Source organism: Physeter macrocephalus, chromosome 13 (assembly GCF_002837175.3).
Source record: "Physeter macrocephalus isolate SW-GA chromosome 13, ASM283717v5, whole genome shotgun sequence".
In the NCBI taxonomy this organism is placed as follows: domain Eukaryota; kingdom Metazoa; phylum Chordata; class Mammalia; order Artiodactyla; family Physeteridae; genus Physeter; species Physeter macrocephalus.
The window spans coordinates 17,072,333-17,084,931 of NC_041226.1; the positions used below are offsets into that span (position 1 = coordinate 17,072,333).

Sequence of the window (12,599 nt, forward strand, 5' to 3'; positions counted from 1 at the left end):
TGTTAATAATTAAGTGATTGAAAAGGTGTTACATGGGATTAAAATGTCCTTCAAAGGAGCCTACTACCCAGCAGAAGAGTAGAGTTTGGCAAAGCGTAATGGTGTATTAGAAAAATAATCTGTCTCACTTCTATTTTTTTTTTTTTTGCCACTGCGCCACCAGGGAAGCCCCCGCCAACGTTTGTTTGTTTGTTTGTTTGTTTATTTAACAAACCCTTATGGAATGCCTACTATGCTTAAATCATTGTGCTAGATCCTCCCAAAGGCACGGTTTATATTAATACAATTCCTAATGACTTTTCTTCATGCTTGCTTCAGGGACTACATCTGGGACTGAATAGCAGCACATAGCCATAGGGCTGCGGTATGGCCACCCCGCTCTACACTCTGGTCTCTTCCAGAGGTGAACACAGCAGTCACTAGCTTGATAAGGTGTGTAGATTAGTAATCACCATTCTGTTACTTTTTAAACTTCAGTTATTTCCCCTGGAGGGGTGCACCAGTCCTGGAAATACTGCAATACCAGGTCGATGCGTGGAGTGGACGAGGCAAGCTCCCACTCCAACTCCTTGCTCCAAAAATCCGCTTAATACGTTGTTCTCGGTAGAGAACTTATCAGATGTTAAACTGATAAGAACAGATACTACGCTTGATCTTAGCCAAAAGTCCGAGAAGCAATATGTCTGTATTTTATAATGGGACTTCCCTGATCAAATTACCCACCTCCACACAACTAAAGATATTGAAAAGGGCCCATTTGAATTCAGAGTTGCTGAACACGATAAAGGGTTGGGGTTTTAGAGAATCGTTCCCTGACATGAGCCAGCTGGCCTCAGGCCTTTTCCTTCCCTTGGATTTTGCCACTGTGGCCTCTGGACCACAGAGCAGCGCTGATGGGGTCGGAGACCTTGTCTTGCCTCCGGCCGGGGGTGGACTCCTGCCTTGGCCGGGCTGTTTCTGGCTCTGGAAGCAGGTTCTGCGGAAGTGTCAGGATCACCCTCCCTCCAGTACTTAGGCCTTTTCTAAGGAAGAGCAGCTGTGCAGAGAATTCATTCTTTTGCAGAACAGAATCCTTTAATGAGACAAATTGTTTTTATAATAGGACTTTCACAGGGAAAGAAAAAAACCCTGTCGCATAAAAGCAAATGGATTCTCTCCTCAGAACGCACATCCTCTGCCCAGCAGGTACTGAATTGCAGATGGTGTTTTCACGCTCCCAACTGGGTATTTAATGAAGAAGGAAGAGGGTCCCACTCCCCTCTCCTCTCCCCACCTCCAACACTGCCGATGCACTTTCTCTGCTCATTGAGGTTCACTCTGAGGGGGAAAAGCCTATTTTAAACAAAGGCGAGAGATTTGAGATTTAGATGGAATTTAAATCAAGAAAAAAAAAAAAAAAAAGGGGGAAGCTGCACAGTTGTTTCCAGGCTGACAGTATTTTATGAACCAAGTCTATCGTCCATAAGCTTCCCATTCCAAGTGATTTCAGGAACACGGAGAAGGCTTCTGTACCCGTTAGGACTGTGTTTGGCTGAACCGTAGTTTAACAAAAATGGGATCAGTTTTTTCTCATGTAACGGAAGAGCTGTGTGGATTATCCAGGGCTGGCGTAGCTACTTAACAAAGCTACTGTGCACCGAGGTCCCCCCTAGCTTCCAGCTCTTTCCTTATCCTGAGCACCTCTGCTCGGCTTGGCAGGATGGCTGCCCTTCCTTCCGTCGTTGCCCCTGAGTTGCAGGCAGGAGGAAGGGCACTGGGCAAAGCGCAGATGTGATGGGCCACAATCTAGGATTCGCGATCCTTGCTTTTTACCCAAAAGACCTGAAAACTTTCGTCCACACAAAAACCTGCACAGAGAGTTTTACGGCAGCTTTGTTCCTAATTGCCAGTCGGAAGCAACCAAGATGTCCTTCCCTAAGTGAATGGATAAACTTTGGTACATCCAGTTAATGGACTATTGTTCAGCTCTAAAAAGAAAAGAACTATCAAGCCATGAAAAGACTTCCATGTAAGGAGGAACCTTACATGCATATGACTAAGTGAAAGAAGCCAATCTGAAAAGGCTACCTACTGTATGAGTCCAGCTCTGTGACGTTCTGGAAAAGGCAAAACTATGAAGACAGTAAAAGGGTCAGTGATTGCCAGGGGATAGAGGGGAAGGGGGGATGAACGGGCAGAGCACAGAGGATTTTTAGGGAAGTGAAACTACTCTGTCTGATACTATAATGGTGGACACATCTCATTATACATTTGTCAAAATCCACAGAATGTACAACACCAAGAATGAATTCTAATGTAAGCTATAGACTTTGGGCGATAACGGTGTGTCAGTGTGTGTTCATCAACTGTAAGAAACGTACCCCTCTAGGGCAGGGGTGTTAATAGTAAGGAGGGTGTTCACGTGTGAGGGTAGGGTGCTTACGGGAACTCTGTTGCTTCTGCTCAACTTTGCTGTGAACCTAAAATTTCTCTCTAAAAAAAAAAATCTGTTAAAATAAAAAAGTGGGGGCTTCCCTGGTGGCGCAGTGGTTGAGAGTCCGCCTGCCGATGCAGGGGACGCGGGTTCGTGCCCCGGTCCGGGAGGATCCCACATGCCGCGGAGCGGCTGGGCCCGTGAGCCATGGCCGCTGAGCCTGCGCGTCCGGAGCCTGTGCTCCGCAACGGGAGAGGCCACAGCAGTGAGAGGCCCGCGTACAGAAAAAAAATAATAAAAAAAATAAAAAAGTGATGGGCCAGTTGAGTCTGTCCTTTTTCATCAATAAAATAATAGCTTCCTTAGAAATCCCAGACAAGTAGACTTCTGCTTATACCTCACTGGCCAAAAATGGGTCCCATGACTACCCCAGGCTGCAAGGGAGTGACTATTTTATTTTATTTTTTATTTATTTTTTCGAGGTACTTTCCCCCCAGTTTTATTGAGATGTAATTGATATACTGCTCTGTATAAGTTTAAGGTGTACAGCATAATGGCTTGACATACATATATTGTGAAATGATTACCATGATAGGTTTAGTTAATTTAACATCCATCTCTCATTCAGGTACCAAAAAAAATCTGTTTTCTTCCGCTTGTGATAAGAACTTTCAGGATTTACTCTTGGCAACTTTCAAATATACTATATAACAGAGTTCACTACAGTCATCATGTTGTACATTACATTCCCAGCACTGATTCATCTTGTAACTGGAAGTTTGTACCTTTGGATCACCTTCATCCAGTTGCCCCATCCTTCGCTTCCCCCTCTGGTAACCACAAATCTGATCTCTATTTTTGTGAGTTAAAAAAAATTTTTTTTATTTGTTTTTTTTAGATTTTATGAGTGAGGTCATACAGTATTTGTCTTTCTCTATCTGACTGACTTCACGTAGCACAGTGCCCTAAAGTTCCATTCCTGTTGTTGCAAATGCTGGATAGTATTCTGTCACACACACCACGTCTTCTCTATCCATTCCTCTGTAGGTGGACACTTAGGTTATTTCCATGTCTTGGCTATTGTAAATAATGCTACCATGAAAATGGGGGTGCAGGTATCTCTGTGACAGTGATTTCATTTCCTTTGCATATATACCTGGAGGTAGAGTTGCTGGATCATATCGTAGTTCTAACTTTTTAAGGAATCTCCGCGCTGCTTTCCATAGTGGCTGTACCGATTTACAGTCCTACAGGCAGTGCATTAGAGTTCCCTCTTCTCTGTATCCTCACCAGCATTTGTCGTCTCTTGTCTTCTTGCTAATAGCCATTCTAACAGTTGTGCTGTAATATCTCATTGTTTTGATTTGTGTCTCCCTAATGATTAGTGATATTGAGCGCCTTTTCATGTACCTGTTGGCCATTTGTATATCCTCTTTGAAAAAGTGTCAGGTTCTTTGGCCATTTTTAATTGAATTATTTGTTTTTAAATTGAGCTGTATGAGTTCTTTATATATGTTGGGTGTTAAGCCCTTATCAGATACATGATTTGCAAATATTTTCTCCAATTCTGTAGGTTGTCACTGGACATTGGCTCTGTCACAGGCTCTAATCAGGCTAATGCTACAGTGACCCTGAAGACACTAATTTGATGGGACAGGGGTGGAAGAATAAAAAAAAAATTAGTGTCAGGCATGATTTTAGCAAGACTTTTTGCAAAGATATCACTTTTTTCCATGTAATATAAAAACGGGCTCTGCTTAATTCATCTCTCTTCGTTCTTTCATCATACATTTTTCCTTACGTTTAAATCTTTCATCCTGGACTCCCACTCCATTTGGTCTAAATATCCTCTTCGGTTATTTCTGGTTCAGCTGTTTAGAACATGCTGATTTACGGTGCTTTGCTGGAGATCTGTGGTGGGGGAGTGAGCTGCCCAGAGCAGTGGAAGACGTTTGCAATTCAGCAGAATGGTCTTAACTACGGTGCCATCTTTATGCTGTCTAGAGGTGATGTGATGCAGGAAGGAATCTCAGACAGTGTAATTAAACGAACAGACAAAAATCCAGACAGGCCGTGTGCTTGCTTTGAAGACCCTATATTTGTTATATAAAAATCAAACACTCACATTCCCAACTTGATTGTACTTAGCTAGGGAAACGCTGGACAAACTCTGATGACTTGAGGGACCTCTGTGACAAGCTTAGACTGTGCAAATGGCCCTCATCCAAGGGTGAAATCCACATGTGGAGCCAGGGGACCCATTTGCCTGCATGCTTCAGGCGCCTCATCCTCGTTGCTTCATTTGTTCCGATGACCCCTGGGCTCAACTACATCCAGCCTCTACCCCACTCCCTCCTTCCAGAGGTAACATTATAATTTCACAAAGAGAGCAAATTAATATTAATTTTGTTTTGGAAATTTCATGACATTCTTTGACCTCGTTGAAAATGTCACAGATCTGACTTTTGTCAACTGTCTGATGTTCATACCTTATTATTCCTTTCTGTGCCTGGTTGTCCTTATTTTTGATAAGAATTTTAAAACCCCTGTCCTTCGTGTCCTCCATGGGGAAATGAGGAGATGTAAATTTTCCTCTTAAATCAAAGAGGTGCCAAGTGCTTTAACGGTACTGAAGTCACAGGATTGAGTCAGGGTGTCCCAGGAGCACTGGATACCCACCAAGGCTTCCCTCCCTTCTCTGGGACCACAGCAGCCAGGAGCTCTTGGGGAGCTTTTGATTTCTTCCTTCTTTCTTGCTCCTTTTCTTTTTTTTCTTTTTTTTTTTTTTTTTTGCGGTACGCGGGCCTCTCACTGTTGTGGCCTCTCCCGTTGCGGAGCACAGGCTCCGGACGCGCAGGCTCAGCGGCCATGGCTCACGGGCCCAGCCCCTCCGCGGCATGTGGGATCTTCCCGGACCAGGGGTCGAACCCGTGTCCCCTGCATTGGCAGGTGGATTCTTAACCACCACACCACCAGGAAAGTTCTTGCTTCTGTTTTATGTTTTGGTTTTTTTTTGGCTGCGAGGCACGTGGGATCTTAGTTCCCCGACCAGGGATCGAACCCGTACCCCCTGCATTGGAAGGCGAAGTCTAACCACTGTACCTCCAGGGAAGTCCCCCCTTGCTCCTTTTCTTACCCTCTAGATATTTTCCTTTCTTCTTTCCTTTTGCTCCAAACATCAAAGTGGTGGGAAGAATTCAGCCCTTGGTTGGAGGTAGAGGGAAGGCAGAGGCTTATCCTCTTGCCCAGGTCCCCCTGTTTGCAGAGGGAAGAAGGTGGTCCCCTGTCAAACTACAAGTGCAACAAAGACACTTCAGGTGGGTCTCTGTAGCCCTAGGTGTGCTGACTGATCATGGATGGACCTGCCATTTTGCATATTTGCACATCTTTCATATGTTATATATGGATACTACTGACTACGTTCCAAAGCAGTCAGACTCTTAACCAGGCAAACTCCTGCTTCCATGTGATCCGAGCAGGACCTTCCCTATTTAGAAAGAGACAGTTTTTGCTATCGTTGGTCTTGATAATGACCATAATTAAGCCGTAGGCATAGAATTTTAATAGAATGTGCTTATAACTTCTGAAACTTGAATTTAGTCCCAAACAGCTGTGTGCTACACCTACCAGATTTTGACCATCAGATTGATTAAGGTGTGGGTCTGAGAAGAACAGTCTTGTGAATTGTGCTTAAAATTACATATGCAAAGAAGGAAATACAATACATTAATATTCTCTTAACAAAACCATAAACGATGATAAAATAATAATAAAATATGTTATACTAGATGTTGCTTGTTTAATTATTCCTGTTTGCGGGGAGCTCTTCTTAAGAAATGTTTCTGCTTAGAAGGACGTTCTCACATTTTATTCTTAAAATTTTACTCCTCTTCAAAACCCAGCTCATTTGTCATTTGCTTTCACCGGAGTGATTCCTCACTTCTCTACAAGAAAACAGTGCTCATAACACTTGTCACACACCACACTCTTCCTTCTAGATATTTGTGTGTGGTTTTACTTTACCTGCTGTGTTGTAAACTCCTTAGGGGAGAGTTCCTGTTATATACGACTTACATGTTCTGATACAACCTAACAATACTCAATATATGTATTTAAAAGAAAGAACGAATATGTGATGAGTGTCTACTATCTGCTAGTTGTGTGATCATGATCATTTCTTTTTTTAAATTAATTTTTATTGGAGTATGGTTGATTTACAATGTTGTGTTAGTTTCAGGTGTACAGCAAAGTGAACTAGTTATACATATACATATATCCAGTCTCTTTTAGATTCTTTTCCCATGTAGGTCATTACAGAGTATTGAGTAGAGTGCCCTGTGCTATACAGTAGGTCCTTATTCGTGATCTATTTTATATGTAATAGTGTGTATATGTCAATCCTTATCTCCCAAGTTATCCCTCCCCCTTCCTTCCCCCTTGGTAACCATAGTTTGTTTTCGACATCTGATTTCTTATCATCTCTTTGCTTCCTCATGTGTACAATGGTGAAAACTACAACCTCACACATTTAAGATGAAATGAGGTCATGTATATGAAATACTTAGCACAAGGCCTGGCACACGGAATTCTCATAAATGTCAGCTCTTTATTTTATCATTATTAACATGGAATGTAGTTTTCAGTAGGTACCTTGAAGCAGGGTGGTGTCTTTGCTGACTAAGGGCATAGGGGTAAAGGAAGGGTAGGTAGGAGCAGCAGTATTTCATAAAAGCAAAGTAACAGCAATAAAGCTAGAGTGGTTTCAACTGGTAAAATGCTGCCCAGTTCCATATGCAATAATGGGCAGGTTTCCAGAAGGGCCTGATGTACGCTCAAGCATGCATTCAGCACATAAAAATACAACTCACCCTCATCATAAATTTGATCTACAGCCAAGAAACTATGTCCGTTATCAAGTGAATGCATATTGTGCTGGTCTCCCTCCGATGCAGGTGCTACTTTGGGTAGCCTGCTCTTTTAAAAGGACTCTCCAAGAAAGGTTAAATTCATGCCTTATTTCTCTTTGCATTCATTTTCCTAGAGCTACAGAGACCCCCACCATCGTTCTACCCTAAGGTCAACAGCTGAGGTAGGTTTGGCCAATATCTATTGAAAATGATGTTGAGGTGATTTCTTTCACTAGAGATTCTTTTTTCAAAATGAGAGCTCATTTCAGCATTTCTTCCCTTCATGTTCTCCAACTTCTCCAGTTTCACCAAAGCTATTCTGTATCCCTCTCCTCTGGCATCAGTCATCTTCCCAGACCTGCAGAAGCATTCACCTCCTCCAGAAAGCTTTTCCTGGTTCCCCAGAAATAGTTCACTGTCTCTCTCCACCCCGCCCTCCGCCTCTGGACAACACAGGATGGTTCTTATTTGTATCGTTGCCATGACTGTATTGTAGGGCAAGTGTACGTTTAAAGGCTTGTTTCTGTTGGTTGACTAGGAGCCACTCAAGGTTTGGATCTATTTCTGGTCATTTTTGTGTCTTGATATTGGAACAGGAAGGTTTGGGGACAGAGGAATGGGCAGCTGTGGGGCCTTCTGTGACCCTGCCTGGGGCACGGTGCCTGTCACACTCAGGTCCAGAGTTTGGCTCCACTGGCCATGGCCACCGCCATGGACCAGCCCCAAGAAGTCTGGTGGGATCGAAGCATAGTGAGTGAGGCGGAGAGGGGATGGGACATGAGGTTGGATAGAGATGGAGGGGCTAGATCATGCAAGGGTTTTTGGCCTGGGGACAGGCAATTGGACTTTTTGTTCCAAAGGCAGTGGGAGGCTGCTGTGAGCTTTAAGAGGGGATGGTGACACGATCCAATGCAGAGATTCCATCACCTGCTCCTCTTTTTTTTCGCCCTCCTGGGTTATGGACACACTGCCGACTCCTGCAGTGTCTGTCTTGTTGCAAGGAGCATTTTCACTGTATGCTTTTGAACGGCCTCAAAGCCGTAGATGTGCTGAGAGGAAAGACCGGAGCTTTGAGCACAGAGAGGTAGCAGCATCCTTGAAACAGGCCAGCTGCCCTACCCCCACCCCCATTATCCTCTGGCCTCATGCTGTGGGTTATTGCACTGCATTTTTCTGCAGCCTGACGTTGGAGAGTCTGCTGGTTTTCCATTTGATTTTAAAAATAAGTAAATGATCGCAGTCAATACATGGATATGGTGAAAATGCAAAGCAAGTGACAGAATTTGGGCGCCGCAGCTCCAGGGAGCACCTGCAGCTCTGAGAGATTCTTGGAGCCTAGCCGCTTCTGAAGGGACCCATTGCTGTTTTATGTTGTATGTGTGGAGGCCCAGGAGGCCAGCCCCGAGGGACATTCTGGAAAGTGGTAATGGAAATGATTTTCAGTCCAAGGCAAAGAAGCAGGTCAGGTACCTAAACTCCCTGCCGTACCTTAAAAGGCTCTAATTCTATCCTGACAAACAGTAAAGAGAGCAAATAAGTACGTTCATGCCATTTCAATGTTCTTCTTCAAACATGAGGATTTAAGCCAGTTTGGTTTGGAATCCATTTAGTTTGTGATTTTGCCAAGAGTTTTGTGGGTGTAAAGTTTAAAAATAGCTACGTACACATAGGATGTCTGTGGGGAAAAGTGGGTAAATTCTAGGTTGGAAAAAGGTTCTGTGAGCAAGTGCCCTCAACGTTTAGTTCCAAATGTTTGCACAGACAAACATTTTGGAGATCAGAGTAACAGTCCTGTTTCACCCTTGGTCCAAACCAGGTTGCATCTGCATCCAAATGTGGGAGTGGATAGGTGACTCAGAAATATGTAACGGGGGGAATTAAAGACCCAGAAAAAAGAATTAAAGTTTAAAAAGAGGTTAGGGAGGAAACAGGGAGAAAAGTTCCATATAAACAGGCTAGTAAAGTCAGGATTTTTCAGACTGGAAGCATGGAGGCAGATGGAATTAAAGCCAAAAAATGCAGTGAGTGGCTGAGGTTAGGGTAATTGCAGCCTGGCTCGGTCACGGCCTCATGAGTTTTCCTTCCTGCGCACAATTTGCCCCCTCTCAACCCTCCAGGACTGTGGATTGATTAATTATGAAGTGAACAGCCTGATCAGGGTCAGGGGCCTTGACTTGGGAATGTGAAGATGGGGATATATCATGAAAGGAGCAGCAGCCAGGCCAGCCACAAACAAATACATCTCTCACGCACTCACCCCTTCCAATCTTATTTATCGAGGTACTGTTTAGACTAAAGACTAGTTTATAATTTGCCTGGGTGGATAAATCTCGTATCTGAACAACTACAGGGCTAAGTATCACGTGATCCGTCCCGAGTCAGGGACGACCTAGTACCAGCACATCACAGCGGTGGGAAGGCTGCTCTGACTTCCCGGAGGAGGTGTTTGCACTGGCCTTTGGAGGACGGTGGGATTTTGATGGGTAGAGAGTTGGAGAGGAATAACCTGAGCTTTGGCACGTGGGTGGGAAAGCACCAGATGTGGTTAGTGAAGCGTAGAATAGTTAAGTGCTAAGATGGAAGAGGTGATGGGGACCACGGTGAAGGCCTGAGAGTGTGTCTGGGGTGAGGGCACTTTTGCTTGGCTGGCAGGAGGGAACCCTGGGAGGGTTTGGAGCAGGAGGATGAGCAAAGCACGTTAACAGTTGGCAGTCGTGTGCAGACGGACAGGAGTGCACAGATGTTGGGGCCATGGAGACCAGTTGGGAGTGTATGGCCGTAGCCCAGGTGAGGATAACGCAGTACACAAAGACACTGGAGAGCGGGCATAACTCTCAGGCAACCAAATCAAGGGTGCGAAAATATTTCTTCATTTTCTTTAGAATCCGGCCAATTCTGACTCGAAACCATCCTCCCGTGTGTCATTGGGAAATTCCATTGAGTTATAATTGAGGGCTGCTCTTCCTTGGAATAGGGACATATCAGAGTCTTGGAGGATAATATGATAGGTGAAATGGGGAAGAGGCCTCTGGTCTCTTGTGGTCCTGCAGTGGTCCCTGAAGCCAGTTTCTATACCTTGAAGACAAATACCCAGGTGAAGTGAGTATTTGGATGCCCTCACTTTACAGATGAGGAACCTGAGCCACAGAAGATTACAGAACTGTCTGAAGTTTCACAGCTAGTAAGGAAGGGGCTGGGATTAGAAGACCTGGCTCCAATCTTTTTTTATGGCTGAATAGTATTCCACCGTGTATGTGTATGTATATGTATGTGTGTGTGTATATATATATATATATCTCACATCTTCTTTATCCATTCATCTGTTGATGGACATTTGCTTCCAAGGTTGCTTCCATACCTTGGCAATTGTAAATAATGCTGTTATGAACTTTGGGGTGCATGTATCTTTTCGAATTATTTTCTTTGGATATATACCCAGGAGTGGAACTGCTGGGTCATAGGGTAGTTCTACTTTTAGTTTTTTGAGAAACCTCCATACTGTTCTCCATAGTGGCTGCACCAATTTACATTCCCACCAACAGTGTATGAGGGTTCCCTTCTCTCCACATCTTTGCCAACATTTGTTGTTTGTAGTCTTTTTGATGATAGCCGTTCTGACAGGTGTGAGGTGATACAGTGGTTTTGGTTTGCGTTTCCCTGAGGATTAGCGACGTTGAGTATCGTTTCACGTGCCTGTTGACCACCTGCGTTTCCTTTTGGAAAAATGTTTGACACGCTTCTTTACAATGTTTTTCTCTGCATTGTTTTACACGGTCAAGGGATACATATATATGTATGTATGTAAATGTTATGTATGTATATATGTGTTTATGTATTACGTATGTGTATGTATATATACACACCTACACATACATACATTCAGGCTGTTCCTCAATGGTTTGTAATTATAAAGTGCACGGTGAGAAACAGATGCATGTCTTTGTCTCTGTTTTGGGTAATTTCCTTGGGAGAGACTCCTGGAAATTGAATTACAAGCCAGGAGCATTTTTACAGCTACTGACATATCTATTGCCACACTTTTTTCCAGAAAGATTGTGCCAGTTACTGCTAAAAGCCTTGTGTAAACATAAACTGGGTACTAATTTTAAAACTTTTGCTGATTTGAAAGGTGGAAACGACCTCTTGTGTGCCAGGCTTTGCCTCTTGATCTCATTTATTCCTCAGAATGACCCTATGATGAAGGCCTTGTTCCTTAAAATATTATTAATCTTGCTGGCTAAGGTTTTTGGCGCCCTCTTGAATTTTGCCTCTGAGGTGAGCGTGTCCCTCACCTACCCTAGACCCAGCTCTGATTCACTCCACTTTGCAAATGAGGAAACCGGGGGTGAGAAATGAAGTTTATTGATTAGGGTCACACGGCCAGTAATTCTCAGTGATGACATTCAGATCTGGGTACGTGTGACTCCAAAACCCTGTTTCTTTCTACTAAGCTGTCTTGGTGCTTCGGTCTGGGTTTTTGAATGTGAATAATGAGGAGAGAGAAGAAACCCTTAAACAGAACTGAGGAATCCCGGAGAAGGAGCTGGTCCTTTCCGGCGTGTAAGGGTGTGGTGGTACTTTAACGTGGGTCACGTTGATTTGGGGGCACAGGGAAAGCAGACCCGTCCACTGTGGGGTGGGTAGCAGGAGGCTGAAGATTCAGGTCTGCCCCGCAGGAAGGGGTGTGACTGAGTGTGAGAGAGGGCCAGGGCACACCTCGCTGGAAGCTCTAGTGCTTATCTAATCTGAGCGCAAAGGCTGGGTTAGACCCAGAATACGGCTGTGACCAGGCAGACTTCCTGGGGATGGTCACGGTCACACATGGTTGGGTCACAGTTCTGAGCCTGCTGTCCGGCGCCCGGCCGTGCTCCCCTCCACAGTGGCATCCAGTGCACGGTGTCCAGCTGGGGCACAGCTGGACCAGGAAATACTCCTGGAAGCCCGGGCTGGGCTGTGAGTTCTGACACCGACCAAAGGAGAGAAGGAGTCACTGCAGGTCTGCAGAGCCAGCTTGGGGTGAACACAGGCCCAGACTGCCAGGACCCTTCTGGCCAAGCAGAGTGGCAGAGCCACTGGCCTGGGCTGATGGACTTACATTGGGCACCACAGGCTCGTTTTTGCAGGAAGTGGGACTAAGTCTCAGCATGCCCCCAGGATGAGTCGTCTCCCTGCTGTGCACACCCGTTTCCTCTGTTGTGGCCGGTTGCATTTTCGGTCTTCAGACCACTTCCAAGGGCAGAGGATCTGGCAGTAGGTCTGTTCTACTCATCAGTCTGTTC

At 44.7% G+C, this 12,599-nt stretch overlaps 1 non-coding gene across 1 annotated transcript; it reads right to left on the reverse strand.

The window, feature by feature from the left end:
* Nucleotides 1-489: 489 nt before the first annotated feature.
* LOC112065446 (U2 spliceosomal RNA) lies at nucleotides 490-679 on the reverse strand. Its single transcript, XR_002892046.1, has one exon. It is a non-coding gene; the product is annotated as a U2 spliceosomal RNA (small nuclear RNA).
* Between the last annotated feature and the right edge of the window lie 11,920 nt (nucleotides 680-12,599).